At 42.6% G+C, this 17,099-nt stretch overlaps 1 non-coding gene across 1 annotated transcript; it reads left to right on the plus strand.

Annotated features, from left to right (window-relative positions):
* The first annotated feature begins 12,550 nt into the window (after nucleotides 1–12,550).
* LOC148878202 (small nucleolar RNA R71) lies at nucleotides 12,551–12,657 on the plus strand. The gene has a single exon (XR_016106147.1). It is a non-coding gene; the product is annotated as a small nucleolar RNA R71 (small nucleolar RNA).
* Nucleotides 12,658–17,099: the final 4,442 nt, after the last annotated feature.

Genomic DNA, 17,099 nt, shown 5'->3' on the forward strand with positions numbered 1-17,099 from the left:
GTGTCTTTCCCGAGCATAGGCAGACCTATTACCTGTCCCCTCGCCCGGACTACAAACTGCTACACGGCCTCCCTAGTAAAATCCTAACCCGGAAGCGGAATTATTTTGTAGTCCGCAATCCCGCGGGGTGGCCCTTCCCAACTCATTGAAGGACGGTCGTTTAGGACTCTGACATTAGGGTGGACCTGAAAACAAGGGAGACGCTCCAATCTTGGGCGGAGGTCGGCCTCAACTACAAAGATTACATCGCCGAGGACAAGCTCATATAGGTCAGCCTTAGTCCTGGTAGGTCGCCTTGGATTAGAGTTAGTATTTTACCTTAGTAGCTAGTATTTATTCTTGGTAGTATCACTAATGTTGAGCTTTATTGCAGGCCCCACGCAGTAGCTTAGCGCAGACAGGCTCTTTGGAAAGATGAAGGGAAGGAAGAAGCGGGCTGCTAAAAGAGCTCGCGTCGAATCTCCACGGCCCCCTACTCCCAAGCCCGAACAACCTTTAAGCGCTCCTCAAGTGATCGACCTGGTCAAGGAGTCGGAGAGGATCCCTCATGCACCTGAGGTGCCCTTGGAGCCCGCTCCTTCTACAGTTGCAGTTTCTTCGGGTAGCGAAGGGGCAGTTCAGAGTATTTTGATTTTGAAATACAACCTCCACAAAAGCAAGGGGGTGGTATATGCTGATGAAGTCATGAGCTGGTCCGAGCTATCAACCGCTCAGCTCGGAGCTCGGGCCGCTACTCATTGCATGGTGACAAGTCTTGTTCTGCCTTAATTTATGGTTTTGTAGCCTTGTCGGTGCTAACTAGTGTTCTCTTGGCAAGCGAACTCCAACGTGCATGCCCTGACTCTCCAGTCCAAGATGCGCTTGAAGCGGGCCCTAGCTGCTGAGAGCTCGTCGCATGAGGCTCACACCGAACTGAAGTTAGCTCGCGGTCAAATCCACCAGCTAGAGAACGACGCAATAGCTCAGAAATAGTATATCAAGGTGTTGATGTCGGAGAAGGAAGATTTGCTGCACCGGGTGGAGAGCCCCAAGGTCGATGTTAAGGAGTGAACAGAGATCCTCCTCAAGGCTATGGACGAGGCCAAGGTGAAGGACGTTGAGGACTACAAGAGCTCAAAAGAGTTCAATGGGGCATTGGTGGAGGCCTACCGCAAAGGCTTCAAGCTCAGCAGGTGGTTGATCAAGTGCGAGTTCCCGCAGCTCGATGTAAGCGTCATCACGACTTCGTGAATCACTACAAAGGTAGCCCTTCTAGTTGCTGAGGACCCGGTATCCGAGGAGGAGGGTGATTATAACATTGGAGAGGCCAATTCCACCGATCAAGCTAGTACTTCCGCAGAAGCTTCGGGCAAGAGTGACGAGTCCCCTAAGTAATTCGAGTGGTTTTTTGTATTTTGAGCCCGTGAGCTTGGCGTTTTTTTTTTTCTTTTCTTCCCTTGTAACGAACTTTTGCAGAATTAATGAAATAATCTTTTTTTTTGCAAAGTGTCAAGCAATTACCTTCTTTTTTATCGCAATTATGTAATTTTTCCCAAACTGTTGAGTCATCGAGCTAGGTGACCGGGGTGGGGGTTTCTTAGCTGTTAACCGAACTGCCACCCTGTATTTAGGAGCAATTTGCCGAAGTGAGCGACAATGTAGGGTATACGCCCAACCTGTCTGCACACAGGCTACACGTCGTAACAACCATTACAGGTATTCACACCCAAGCTGGGTGTGCCTTAGCACTTCGCCTATGCCAAAGAGGCGACTAGGTCTTTGATGGTGTCAAGGTTCTTTATTAGCTCGGTATTTTAGCCCTTAGGCTGAGGAGCAACTTGTGGTCCACCCTCTTTTGGAGTTCGCCCATGCCAAGGAGGCGACTGGGACTTATAGTGTCGAGGTTTAGCTCGGCACTTTGGCCCTTAGGCTCGAGGAGCGACTTGTGGTCCACTCAGCTCAGTAATTACATGTAATATTGCCTTAGGTTGACAATATTCCATGCCCGAGGTATCTACTTCCCTTTTAGGGTTCGAGCTCATACGTTCCTTCCCTGAGTACCCGCTTTACTCGGTAGGGTCCTTCCCAATTTGGCACGGGCTTACCAACACTGGGCTCAGGTACCATGACTTTACGAAGAACTAGGTCTCTAACGCGGAGGTTCCGCTTCTTGACCCTTGTGTTATAGTACCGAGCTACTCTCTACTGGTAGGCCGCAATCATAATGTATGCGAGGTCCCGTACCTCATCAAATAGGTCGAGGTTGGTGCGTAGTTCATCCATGTTTGCTTCGTCGTCGTATGCTTCCAGGCATAGTGTAGGGACCTCAATCTCGATTGGGATCACTGCCTCCGTGCCATAAGTGAGGTTGAAAGGGGTCTCGTCCGTTGCAGTCTTCACCGTGATTCGATAAGCCCATAGTACGCTAGGTAGCTCATCTACCCACAGTCCCTTAGCTCGGTCTAGACTTTTCTTCATTCCACGGAGAATGGATCTATTTGTGACCTCCGCTTGACCATTCACTTGAGGGTGCGCCACTGAGGTGAAACTTTGTTGTATTCCCATGTCTTTGCACCAGTTCTGGAACTTAATGTCCCCGAATTGTTTATCGTTATTAGAAATGAGCACTCGGGGTAGTCCGAAACGATAAACTATATTCTTTTAGAAGAAATTCTGCACACTTCGCGCCGTGATCATTGCGAGAGGTTCAGCCTCCACCCACTTAGTGAAATAATCAATTGTTACCACTAAGAACCTCCTCTGTCCTGTCACTGGTGGAAACGGTCCGAGTATATCGATCCCCAATTGTGCAAAGGGCCACGGGCTGGTGAGGTACTTGAGGTCGGCAGCGGGCTGGTGGTGGATGTTGTCACACCTTCTGACGAACTTAATCGCATCTGTCCGCCGCACAAACCCTCATGAGTGTCGCAGAGCACGAGCTCGGCTTTAGAAGGTCATAAGCAGCGCAGATAAGGGAGCGTGTAGGATCTTTGGTACAGCCGTCCGTCTATCATGATGTATTTGGATGCCTAATGCTCTACCCTTCTGGCAGCATTACGATCTGCAGAGAGGTTCCCGTGTAGCAGGTAGCTTACGAGTGGATCAACCCAGCTTGACTCTACTTGTACAACAGGAGCGACCTCCTATGCCCCCCCAAGAAGGCTAGGCCGAGGCAAATTCTCTATGTCCACGGTTCTCATGGTGTTGTCGCTTGCACTAGCTAATCGGGATAGGGCACCGGCCTCAGCGTTCTTAGATATTGGGATCTGCTTGATGAAGTAGGACTAGAAGTTGAGTAGAGCCTCTCAGACTTTGGCTAAGTAGGCAACCATGGTTGGCTTGCGAGCTTCATATTCACCAGTGACCTGGTTGACCATGAGCTGGGAGTCGTTGTAGATAACGATGTTCTTAACTTTTACTTCATTCGCTAGGGCCAGCCCGGCTATCAACGCCTCATACTCCGTTTCATTGTTGGACGCAACGAACTCAAAGCATAGCGCATACTCCAATTTCACACCGCTTGTCCCGTACAGAACGATTCCAGCCCCACTACCCTGCTGATTTGACGAGCCATCCACATGGAGGATCTAGGTCTCCTCATCCCATGTCGGGTTTGGTCTAACCAGGAGAGAGGCTGCACTGGTTTAAGCTTCCTCGTTGTGCTCGGGCTCGTCCGACCTGAGGACTTCAGCGTTGAAAGTGCATTCCATGACAAAGTCAGCTAAGACTTGGGCCTTGATAGTACTTCACGGCTTGTACTGGATGTCATACTCTCTGAGTTCGATGGCCCACTTTGTCAACCTATCGGAGACCTCGGGCTTGATCAAGACTTGCCTCAGAGGCTTATTGGTGAGGACGACAATCGAATGAGCTTGGAAGTACAGTCGAAGTCTCTGAGCTGCAACAAGTAGCGCGTACGCTAACTTTTTAATCTCTGAATACCTCGTCTTTGCTTCCTACAACACTTTGCTAACATAATAGATGGGTCATTGGACCCGATCTACTTCTTTTATCAATACCGAGCTGACTACCTTGTCACTCGCGGAGAGGTACAGCTCCAAAATATCTCCCTCCTCAGGTCAGGTTAACACTGGGATGCTAGCGAGTTACCTTTTGAGCTCGTCAAAAGTGAGTTGGCACTCTTCGGTCCATTCGAAGTCCTTCTTTTAATTGCCTTGAAGAAAGGCATGCAGCGATCCGCTGATTTAGACATGAAGCGGCTCGGAGCGGCTATACAACCGTTCAACCTCTGAACCTCCTTTAATTTCCGGGGTGGTCTCATATCTAAGATGTCCTTAATTTTATCAGGGTTGGCCTAAATGCCACGTCGGTTGACAATGTAACCTAAGAATTTACCTGAGGTGACACCGAAAATGCACTTGTTCGGGTTTAACTTCATGTTAAACTTGTGCAAAATTTCAAAAACAGAATGCAAATATTTTATTAAATCATTGGAAAACTGGGTTTTGACGACCATGTCGTCTACATAGCACTCTACTTTTTTATCGATCAATGGATCGAACAATCGGTTTACAAGTCTTTGAAAAGTAGCCCCGGCATTTTTTAGACCAAAGGGCATGACCTTGTAGCAGTACAGGCCTAGTTCGGTTATGAAGGCCATTTTTTCCTCATCGATAGGGTCTATTCTGATTTGATTGTAGCCCGAGTAAGCATCCAAGAAGCTCAGCAACTCATGCCCTGAGGTCGCATCCACCAAATGATCTATCTTGGGAAGTGGGAAGCAGTCCTTCGGGCAAGCTTGATTTAGGTCGGTATAATCGACGCACATGCGCCATTTACCGTTGGCCTTTTTCACTAGAACGGGGTTGGCTACCTAGCTCGAGTAATGGACCTCCCTGATGAAATCGACTGCGAGGAGCTTCCCAACCTCCTCGTTGACTGCTCTCCAACGCTCTGGGGCTAGGGTTGCGTTTCTTCTATCTAACGGGCCTAACTACAGGATCAATGTTCAGTTTGTGAGTAATGACTATGGGGTCTATGCCGGGCATCTCTGTCGCGGACCATGCAAAAACATCTAAATTTTTAAGTAAAAAGCTTACCAGCTGAGATCATAGAGGCTCCTCGATTGAAGCACCGATCTGGAGAGTCTGAGATGGATCGTCTATCGAAGTAGGTACGTCGATTGATGTGTGGCTCATTGTGACACTAGCAAGTGCACTATCCATTCAAGTAATAAAGTAGTGAGTGAAGTATCGTTCCCACGAGGATTTAGGAAACAATTACCAATACTAAATTGAACATTTCTTATCTGATCAACAAATAAATCAAAACTCTAATGAAAGCTAAGAAATCCTAAATTAAAATCTATCTAAATCATTGGTCCAATTGCCTTCAATTCAGGTTAGAAGAGTAAGCAGTAAATGTCAATCTCAGAATTCAGCAATCTATCAATTTGGATCATTCGAATGAATCATGATTGAGCCTTGGTTTGGTGAAACCCCAAGGTCATGAACAGCCTCTCTCAAGCGCATGTTCATCCTATGCATGAGTGACGGTTCTTCTATCTCTAGCAAGAATCTAATCCCCATGCATGCATTTCTTCAAACACTTCTAAGGCATCAATTCAAATCTGAATTGATCACCAACTGAATTGTGCAAGTTATCTCTAACCTTGCACTCAATTCAGTTCTTGAATAGTAGATCTGAATTCCTAGAGTCTCTCTCAAGCACTCTAGGAATTCCAAGCTGTAGATTAATTCGCCCAATCTGAAATTTGCAGATCTGAATTCTCTTTCAAGCAATTCAGATCTTGCAATCTCAGATCTGAGAATTCAGATCTGAGTTTTGAAGGTTAGTTGGCCGAATTGATCTGCAATCACACCCTTATTCAAGAAACTTCAAGTACAATGCATGATCATTTGAATGAATCAAAAAGAATTAGATTGCTGAACTGAAATTTTACAAGCTGAAATACATCAAGGAAGAATGGAAACAAGGAGAAAGAAGAAAGAACATATAACTAAGAAACTGAATTCAAATCAAAAGAGAATGAAACTACAAATGATTTATTACAAAAAATCTTTGAATCACAATCCCTCAATTCGAACTCACCTTCTTCTTCTAGCTTGCTTGTCTTGAACTTCCTTCAGCCCTTCTTCTTCTTCTTCCTTGCGCCTAGCCTTCTTCTCTTCTCTTCTCTCAAGGTGGCTGAACCTCTAAGAGTGGGAGAGCCTTTCTCTCAAGCAATTGAACAACTTTCTCCCCTCATAGAGGCCTCCTTATATAGTTTTTCAAGGGGGCTCTTGCCCCTTCTTGAAGCCTCTAGAATGGGGTGTATTACACCCCTCATGAACCTTCTAGAGTGCTCCCTCCTTCTCTTCAAGAAACTCCTAGAAGTTGCCGCCCCTAGCTCCCTTTGGGCTGCTATTTGGGCTACAACTTAGCTTGCTTTTGAGCTCATGTGGGCTACACTCTAGGCTGTTATTTGGGCTAAAAATGGGCCTTCCTTGCTGGGCCGAATTCTCTTGTTCTCATGGCTGGGCCGGGCTGAACTTGATAAATTTTTGGGTTTTCTTTTCTTGCTTTTGCCTTCTTTTTGTTGATTTGGCTCCCCCTGAAATCTTTCTTGCAATCAAGCTAAAATACGGCAAAAATTTAATTAAACCATTATAAAATTTCATGCAAAAACCTCATAAAATATAGATAAATTGTAAGTTCATCAAATACCCCCACACTTAAGCTTTTGCTTGTCCTCAAGCAAAGACATCAGCCATAAACTTAACATTCCCCCCTTCTGTTCTCACCATTTACCTGGTGAACTTTTTAAGATAGAAATGCATTGAGTAGTCGGGGAACTTTTGTAAGTGCTTAACTCTTATTATTGTAAATTACCATTTAAGATATGTATCAGATCCGAGGAAAGGAGAATATGAATTTCATCATAGTCTAGCCTTCACTCCTAATTCATATATAAATCAGCTCTTTAATTGTCAAGGTTAATAATCAAATTTCACTGAGTTTCACATCTGTAACTAAATCTCAATGAGAGTTCAACTTTAGAGTGCCCCTTTGAACCTCGATTGTCACCACAATTACTTATTTCTAAGGGTGAGTGCATTTTATGCTCCATCTCACCTTTTTTTTTTCTTTTTTTTCTTTTCGGTGTGAGTGCATTTTATGCTCCATCTCACACTTTTCTCTCTTTTTTTTTTTTTTTTTTTTTTTTTTCTTTTTTTTTTTTGGTGTGAGTGCATCTTATGCTCCATCTCACACTGGTCACTTGTTTGAGGTAGGTAAATAGGACTCATGTTCTAAGCTGCTAGTTTTACTATTCAGCTCAGAATAGCGGAGTCAATTTGGGCTTTTGTCCTTCTTTGCAATTATTGAACCTCAAGAATTAGCACTTCAGATGTGCACTAGCTCTCTTGACCATTAACAATGAAATCAAGGGCTTCCATACACATGAAGGAAGTTAGGGCTAGTCATGCTGAAAGGCATATTCAGCTCCCCTTTTCTCCTGCATAAATCAAATTGGGTCATTTACAAGAATAAAAACTTAACAAGTACATCAGTCTCCCTCAACTCATTGAATTCCTTCTTAAAAAAAATCATCAAATAAATAGTAATGAACTTGAGGGGTTCCAGTCTTTTTTTTTTTTTTTTTTTTTTTTTGTGATGTCATTGCTTGCATATGTGTGTTGGGGTGCATGAGGTGCATGGTTTCAACCCCCATACCCTAGCCTCGGGCTCACTCCCCCACACTTGAGATGAACATTGTCCTCAATGTTCGTAGTGTTAGGGAGTCACACTTGCTAGAGCAAACTGAAGAAAAGAAAATGATGAACTGAGTCCTTAAAGAATTGGAATTTTGAGAAAAAGATCTTTATTTTACTAACTAATATTCTAAAAAGATAAATGACAAAAAGATTCCTTAACTTGTTCATGAGCAAGCATAAGAGATTATTGGTTATCTAGATAAACAGTGGATGGAGGGGGTACAGTACTGCCCATTAAATATGGTTTCAGGCGCTGACCATTTACTTTAAACGTGCCCTGAACTGGGTGGGTGAGTTCTATAGCCCCATGGGGAAAAACCTGTGAAATGGTAAAGGGTCCAGACCACCTGGATCTCAGCTTACCTGGAAACAAGCGGAGATGGGAATTATATAACAATACCTGTTGGCCCACATAAAAGTCCCGTCTCAGCAAGTTCTTATCATGCCAGTTTTTTATTCTTTCTTTATAAACTTTGGCATTCTCATAGGTGGTAAGTCTGAATTCATCCAATTCATTCAATTGCAACCGCCTTTTAGCCCCTGTGGCCTGAATGTCAAAATTTAAGAATTTAAGAGCCCAATAGGCCTTGTGTTCCAATTCAACTGGTAAATGGCATGCTTTACCAAAGACCAATCTGTAGGGGGACATGCCAATAGGTGTCTTAAATGCAGTTCTGTATGCCCATAATGCATCATCTAATTTGATGGACCAATCTTTTCTGGTGGATGCTACAGTCTTTTCCAGAATTCTTTTGAGTTCCCTGTTAGCCAACTCCACTTGGCCACTGGTTTGAGGGTGATAAGGGGTAGCTAATTTATGTGTAATTCCATATTTCTGCATTAACCTCTCAAATTGGCTATTGCAGAAGTGAGTTCCCCTATCACTAATTATAGCTCGCGGAGTGCCAAATCGGGAGAATAGCTTCTTTAGGAAGTGTACTACCCTTCTTGAGTCATTTGTGGGTAAAGCCATGGCTTCTACCCATTTGGATACATAGTCAACTGCAACGAGGATGTACTTATTCCCAAAAGAATTCGGGAAAGGTCCCATGAAATCTATACCCCAAACATCAAAGATTTCACAGATTAAAATATTGGAAAGGGGCATTTCATTCCGTCGGGAAATGTTTCCCGATCTTTGGCATTTGTCACATGTGGACACATACCGATGGGCATCTTTGAAGAGTGTGGGCCAATAAAAACCTGATTGCAAAACCTTGGCTGCCGTGCGACTAGCTCCAAAATGACCTCCTGCTTCTTTATCATGGCAAAATTGGAGTACCGACTCCATCTCCTCCTCGGGGACACATCTCCTTATGATCTGATCTGCACACAATTTATACAAAAAGGGTTCCTCCCACAGATAGTATTTTACATCAGAAAAGAATTTCTTTTTCTGTTGATATGAAAGGTTAGGAGGAAGGACTTGTGCAGCTAGATAATTAGCAAAATCAGCATACCAAGGATATGAGTATTTCTGTATTGAGTACAACTGCTCATCCGGAAATTCTTCTCGAATGTTGCTGGTTATCTCCTCTTTTGAGCTTACCGTGTCCAACCGGGAGAGATGGTCAGCAGCCAGGTTTGCAGCACCCTTCAGGTCTCTAATCTCAATGTCAAACTCTTGCAATAAAAGGATCCACCTGATCAGTCTTGGTTTTGAGTTTTGCTTGGTAAGCAAGTGCCTTAATGCCGAGTGATCTGTGTGGACAACAACCTTGGATAATATCAGATATGAACGAAACTTATCAAGTGCAAATATTACTGCTAACAGCTCCTTTTCTGTGGTGGTGTAATTGAGTTGGGGTCCAGTCAAGGTTCTGCTAGCATAGTAAATTGGCTGAAAATGTTTGTTCATTCTTTGTCCTAAAACAGCTCCTATAGCAAAATCACTCGCATCACACATCAATTCAAATGGGAGGGTCCAATCTGGTGCTATCATGATAGGTGCATGGATCAATTTGTCTTTCAAGATGTTGAAAGCATGAAGACATTCAGTTGAAAATTCAAAAGGCACTTCTTTCTGAAGCAAGGTAGATAATGGCTTGGAAATTTTTGAGAAATCTTTAATAAACCTTCTATAGAATCCGACATGTCCTAAGAAACTTCTCAAAGAACGAATAGATGTTGGGGTTGGTAATTTTTCAATTGCCTCCACCTTGGCCTTGTCGACTTCTATACCTCTTTGAGAGATCTTGTGTCCAAGCACTATGCCTTCTTGCACCATAAAATGACATTTCTCCCAATTCAACACAAGATGTGTTTCTTTACATCTAGTAAGCACCTGTTCCAGATTATTCAAACATGCATCAAATGAAGAGCCAAAAACTGAAAAATCATCCATGAAGATCTCAATAAATTTTTCAACCATATCAGAAAATATAGACATCATACATCGCTGAAAGGTTGCTGGGGCATTGCATAACCCAAAGGGCATCCTTCGGTATGCAAAGGTTCCATATGGGCAAGTAAAAGTGGTCTTTTCTTGATCTTCTGGTGCAATTGGTATCTGGTTATACCCTGAATATCCATCCAAGAAACAATAATACTCATGCCCGGCTAGCCTCTCCAACATTTGATCCATAAATGGGAGAGGGAAATGGTCCTTCCGGGTGGCTTCATTTAATTTTCTATAGTCAATACACACACGCCATCCGGTAATGGTTCTAGTAGGGATGAGTTCATTTTTCTCATTTGGAACAACAGTCGTACCCCCTTTTTTGGGCACAACTTGCACAGGGCTTACCCAAGAACTATCAGAAATAGGATAAATGATCCCAGCATCTAACAACTTAATTATTTCAGCCTTTACCACTTCTTTCATGTTGGGATTCAGGCGCCTTTGGGGCTGAACGGAAGGCTTGCTGTCCTCTTCCATCAAAATTCTGTGAGTGCAGATTGATGGATTAATGCCTTTGATATCTTCTACCTTCCAAGCTATAGCATTTTTGTGTTCCCGCAGCACTCTTAATAATTTTTCTCTTTGTAAGGGATTCAGTGTTGCGGAAATTATCACGGGGAGATCTGATGGTTCCTCAAGGAAAGCATACTCTAAATGGGATGGTAATTGCTTCAGTTCAAGGGTGGGGGGTTCTTGGGGTGATGGCTTACCTGATGGTCCGGGCAATTTGCCTAAGTTCTCTAATTTAAGAAACCCCTTTCCCTTGAATTGAGGCTTATCATTCAGGTATGCTATCATGAGGTTTATTTTTTTATTTTCTGTTTCTTCAAGTTCTCCCTGCTGGAGGCAGAGTTCAAGAGGATCAGTTATTCTACTTACCTGGAAGCATTCATCAATTGTCAATTCAATGGCATCAATCATAAAACAAGAATCATCACTAGAGGGTGCATGTTTCATAGCATCAGACATTTTAAAAATTATCTCCTCATCTTGTATCCTAAGGCTGAGTTGTCCTTGTTGGACATCAATCATTGCTTTCCCGGTAGCCAGGAAAGGTCTCCCTAGGATAAGCGGGACCTCCACATCTTCTTGCATGTCTAACACAATGAAATCAACTGGAAAAATGAATTTGTCAACTTTAACTAACACATCTTTTATGATCCCCCTAGGATGTCTAATGGATCTATCAGCCAATTGTAATGCCACTCTAGTGGGTTGGGGTTCATTCAACCCCAATTTCTTGAAGATAGAATATGGCATTAAATTGATGCTAGCTCCCAGGTCACATAAAGCTTTTTCAATTTTTAAACTGCCAATGGTACAAGGAATAGTGAAACTCCCTGGATCTTTGATTTTCTGAGGCAGCTTGTTCAGAAGGATAGCAGAACATTCCTCATTTAATGCAACTGTAGCCACATCTCCCAGTTTCCTTTTGTTTGCCAATAATTCCTTCAAAAACCTTGCATAGTGTGGCATCTGGGCTAAAGCATCAGCAAAAGGAATATTAATATGTAAACTTTTAAATATTTCAAGAAACTTACCAAATTCCTTCTCCAATTTTTGTTGCTTCAGCCTGTTAGGGAATGGAACTTGTGGTTGTTGGTGCATCCCTTGTTGTGCTTCTGGTTGTTCCGTCTTCTGTTGTCTGGTTCCAAGGCTTGTTTCTGCCTTGGGTTCAGCCCAATTCTTCTTTTCTACCTCAGGCAACTCTTTTCCACTTCTTAAGGTAATAGCTTGCACCTGCTCTCGTGGATTCACTTCAGTGTTGCTTGGAAGAGTTCCCGGCAGTCTGGAAGAGATTAATTGTGCCAATTGCCCCACTTGGTTTTCCAGGTTTTTGATTGAGGCTTCCTGGTTCTGGAACCTAGTTTCTGCACCTGCTATAAATTTTGTCATCAGTTCCTCCAAATTGGATTTCGGTTCAGGCTGATGATAAGTCTGGTGGAACGGCTTGGAAATATGCTGATTTGGCCAGGACTGGTTTGAATGTCCCCTCCATCCTGGATGAAAAGTATGGTGACTCTGGTAACCCTGCTGTCTTGACGAATTGCTGACATAGTCAACTTGTTCAGTAGATGGTCTGAACTGATTGCCAACTTGGCAGTCTGTACTGATGTGGCCTCCCCCACACAATTCACAATTAAGAGGCTGCACATGCATGGCAGCTATCTGCATTTCATCTATTTTTTTACTGAGTGCTCCTATTTGTGCAGCTAGTGCTGTATAAGTGTCAACATTATGCAAGCCTTGCTGCTTCCTAGTTTGAGTCCTTTCCGAATGCCATTGATAATTGTTGGCTGCCATTTCCTCAATAAGTGCATGGGCAACCTCAGGAGTTTTATTATTTATGGATCCTCCGGCTGCAGCATCTAATATGGTCTTATTTGAGTCAGTAAGACCATTATAGAAAGTCTGCACTTGCAGCCAAATGGGGAGGCCATGGTGAGGAACTCTCCTTAACAGCTCCTTGTATCGTTCCCATGACTCATATAAAGATTCCCCCTCTTGCTGGAAAAAAGTAGTGATGTCATTCCTCATTTTAGCAGTTTTAGAAGGGGGAAAATATTTAGAGAGAAAACGGCTGGCCATTTCGTCCCATGTGGCTATAGATCCTGCCGGTAATGAGTTCAACCAAGCTTTGGCTTTATCCTTCAAAGAAAATGGGAATAACCTCAGCCGGATGGCATCATCACTTACCCCATTGTGTTTGAAGGTGTCACAGATTTCCAAGAAGTTAGCAATATGGGCATTCGGATCCTCATGGGCCATACCACAAAACTGAACCGTATTTTGTATCATTTGGATTATGGCCGGTTTAATTTCGAAGTTATTGGCAGCAATAGTTGGCCTGATAATGCTGGAGACAGTCCCGGTGAGGGTAGGCTTGGCATAATCCATCATAGTTCTTTGTTCAGCCATTTCTTGTGCTTCTTGTCTGACTTGCTTAGCAACTCTCAAACGGACACGGAGAGTCCGTTCAATCTCTGGGTCGTAAAGGATCTCTTCCAGTTCAGGTCTGCTTGTCATAAACTGTTAAAGTCAAAGCAATAAAAATGCCAATATTCACAAAAGAAAATAAATAACTAATCCTATCACACTGAAAATGTAAAGTGAAGTATTGGAATACAAAACCTACATCCTATCATGAATAAATGAAGCCGATTATACTAAAAGCAGATTTAAACCAATCATCTTATTCAAGGTTCCTTTATCTACATCCATCGATTGCAACATCTGAATTCAGACCCAATTTAGATCTGAGTTCAGATCTACAAGTCTTTGGTATTGTTAGTCTAGAGAAATTAATAAATAATAATTCAGATCTGAGCTGGATATCTCATACACACTCATTGGTATACACTACAATATACATCCATTAAGGTTGGAATCAATTCTGTGATGCTTTAGGGCTGAAATCAGATCTGATCTAAAAAAAAAAAAATTTAAAAGGATCTGAAATAAACTAAAACCAGTCCTGAGTTAGGCTTGGGTTAAAAACTCTACAATTGAAGCTCAAACCTGTATAGCTGATGCATATCAAACACTTGCTAAGACCTAAAAATTGGGTCTGCAATGTTTGGTATTGCAAGCTATTCGGCCCATACAACTTTTGTAGAAATCTGAAATCAGGTCTGCTAACTGTTGCACTATAGCAGCCCTGCTACAGATCTGAATGCTAAAAGAAATACTTGGAAAGTGCTAATTTTTCTTAAATATCTGAGGCATAACAATTATTCAATCCAAACATACACCTCCTTAGCTAATGTAGCTCGGTTACAAGTGGGTAAAGCCAAGAATTCAGTCCACCCAGAATTCATAGTATGCTCTGTATCAGTTCAGTCCTCACATCATATCAACTGAATTTCAGATTTGAATTTCTCTCGTTCCTTGCTATCCATTCACCCTTGAGGCAGGTTGGATGTATCCTAGGGTGGATTGGGGTAGTGATGGCACCCAATTCACCTCAAACTTGCATCGGTTCAGATCTGAGTTCAGAGGAATTCAGATCTGAACTGAGCAGATCTGTAACAGCAGAATTCAGATCTGAACTCAAGTCTGAGTTTGGATCTGAATTCTCAATTGCCTTACCTTCAGTTATTGCTACCAAATTGTTTTTGGGGAATAGCAGAAGTGCCCTAGGGTGAATTGGGGTGGTGATGACACCCAATTCCCCTCAAAATTGCATCAGTTCAGGTCTGAGTTCAGAGGAACTCAGATCTGAACTGTTGCAGATCTGCTGTAGCAGAATTCAGATCTGAACTCAGATCTGAGTTCTGATCCGAATTCTCAATTGCTCCTCTTATTGTTCAAAAGATCTCCCCTTTGTTTTTTTTAATTTGTTTTTTTCTTTTTGTAATGAAAGAAAGAAAAAAAAAATAAAGTCTGAAACACAAGCAACTCTTTTCGGCTGAGTGCTGCAGATCTGAAATCTGCTGATCTGAGTGCCGAATGCAACTCAGATCTGCAACACTCATGTTTTTTGTGAAATTTTTTTTCTTTTTTTTTTTATTTTTGAAGGGAACAACATCAAGATTGAATAGAAATCAAATATGCCTTTATTAAAATGAAACTGAAACCAGAAAAAGAGAGTAATCTACTTAAGAAAGAAGAAACATAACTACATGAGTACAGCAGTTGCAGTCCAAGCTGAAATGAAAAAGTTAGCAAATTAACCCAACTATGAATGCAATGCTGAATGAGATCAGATTAAGAATGCTCAATGTTTCCTAATATTGCTTCTCTAAATCCCCGGCAACGGCGCCAAAAACTTGATGTGTGGCTCATTGTGACACTAGCAAGTGCACTAGCCGTTCAAGTAATAAAGTAGTGAGTGAAGTATCGTTCCCACGAGGATTTAGGAAACAATTACCAATACTAAATTGAACATTTCTTATCTGATCAACAAATAAATCAAAACTCTAATGAAAGCTAAGAAATCCTAAATTAAAATCTATCTAAATCATTGGTCCAATTGCCTTCAATTCAGGTTAGAAGAGTAAGCAGTAAATGTCAATCTCAGAATTCAGCAATCTATCAATTTGGATCATTCGAATGAATCATGATTGAGCCTTGGTTTGGTGAAACCCCAAGGTCATGAACAGCCTCTCTCAAGCGCATGTTCATCCTATGCATGAGTGACGGTTCTTCTATCTCTAGCAAGAATCTAATCCCCATGCATGCATTTCTTCAAACACTTCTAAGGCATCAATTCAAATCTGAATTGATCACCAACTGAATTGTGCAAGTTATCTCTAACCTTGCACTCAATTCAGTTCTTGAATAGTAGATCTGAATTCCTAGAGTCTCTCTCAAGCACTCTAGGAATTCCAAGCTGTAGATTAATTCGCCCAATCTGAAATTTGCAGATCTGAATTCTCTTTCAAGCAATTCAGATCTTGCAATCTCAGATCTGAGAATTCAGATCTGAGTTTTGAAGGTTAGTTGGCCGAATTGATCTGCAATCACACCCTTATTCAAGAAACTTCAAGTACAATGCATGATCATTTGAATGAATCAAAAAGAATTAGATTGCTGAACTGAAATTTTACAAGCTGAAATACATCAAGGAAGAATGGAAACAAGGAGAAAGAAGAAAGAACATATAACTAAGAAACTGAATTCAAATCAAAAGAGAATGAAACTACAAATGATTTATTACAAAAAATCTTTGAATCACAATCCCTCAATTCGAACTCACCTTCTTCTTCTAGCTTGCTTGTCTTGAACTTCCTTCAGCCCTTCTTCTTCTTCTTCCTTGCGCCTAGCCTTCTTCTCTTCTCTTCTCTCAAGGTGGCTGAACCTCTAAGAGTGGGAGAGCCTTTCTCTCAAGCAATTGAACAACTTTCTCCCCTCCTAGAGGCCTCCTTATATAGTTTTTCAAGGGGGCTCTTGCCCCTTCTTGAAGCCTCTAGAATGGGGTGTATTACACCCCTCATGAACCTTCTAGAGTGCTCCCTCCTTCTCTTCAAGAAACTCCTAGAAGTTGCCGCCCCTAGCTCCCTTTGGGCTGCTATTTGGGCTACAACTTAGCTTGCTTTTGAGCTCATGTGGGCTACACTCTAGGCTGTTATTTGGGCTAAAAATGGGCCTTCCTTGCTGGGCCGAATTCTCTTGTTCTCATGGCTGGGCCGGGCTGAACTTGATAAATTTTTGGGTTTTCTTTTCTTGCTTTTGCCTTCTTTTTGTTGATTTGGCTCCCCCTGAAATCTTTCTTGCAATCAAGCTAAAATACGGCAAAAATTTAATTAAACCATTATAAAATTTCATGCAAAAACCTCATAAAATATAGATAAATTGTAAGTTCATCATCGATCATCTCTTCTATGGGCGTAGCTTGCTGTTCATGTCGCTCCAACTCGAGGTCATCGGCCACCTTGGCTTTCCCTTTTAGGGCGGCGAAGTAGCATTTGCAAAAATCGAGTTGGTCACCCCACGCTACCCCTACTCGAAAGTCCGTTGGGAACTTCATAGCCAAGTAATAGGTGGGCACCACAATGCGTAAAGCATGGGTGATTGGCCAACCTATTATGGCATTGTACGGGGAGGGGGTAGCGACCACTAGAAAAGTATGGTCGAATCTCACAATATTGGGCCATGTGTCGATCTCCACAGGTACTGTAACTCTCCCCAAGGGCCCAACTTCCTCTCTACTGAAGCCCACCAAGGGAGTGTTCATGGGCTTGAGATCGCTTCCCCGAAGCTAAAGTTTGTCAAACGCGGCCTTGAAGAGTATATTCGTCGAACTGCCAGAATCGACGATGACGCTCTTCTCCTTTGACTTCGTGAGCCGAGGTCCTTGCTGCGGCTGAGGTGCAGCCCACGATGATCAATCCATCGGTGATCATTTAGATTGTTCCCCGAACTGGCCTCTCTTCGGGTGGCTGCCTCTACAGCTGCTCATTTTGCCTGTTGCTGGACTCAGGAGCGTCTCTACCTTGCTCCCCCTGTCGTCTTGTTTTATTATCACTTTGTACAAAATTTCT

Source organism: Nelumbo lutea, chromosome 1 (assembly GCF_056320005.1).
Source record: "Nelumbo lutea isolate HS-2025 chromosome 1, American lotus-T2T, whole genome shotgun sequence".
Taxonomy (NCBI): domain Eukaryota; kingdom Viridiplantae; phylum Streptophyta; class Magnoliopsida; order Proteales; family Nelumbonaceae; genus Nelumbo; species Nelumbo lutea.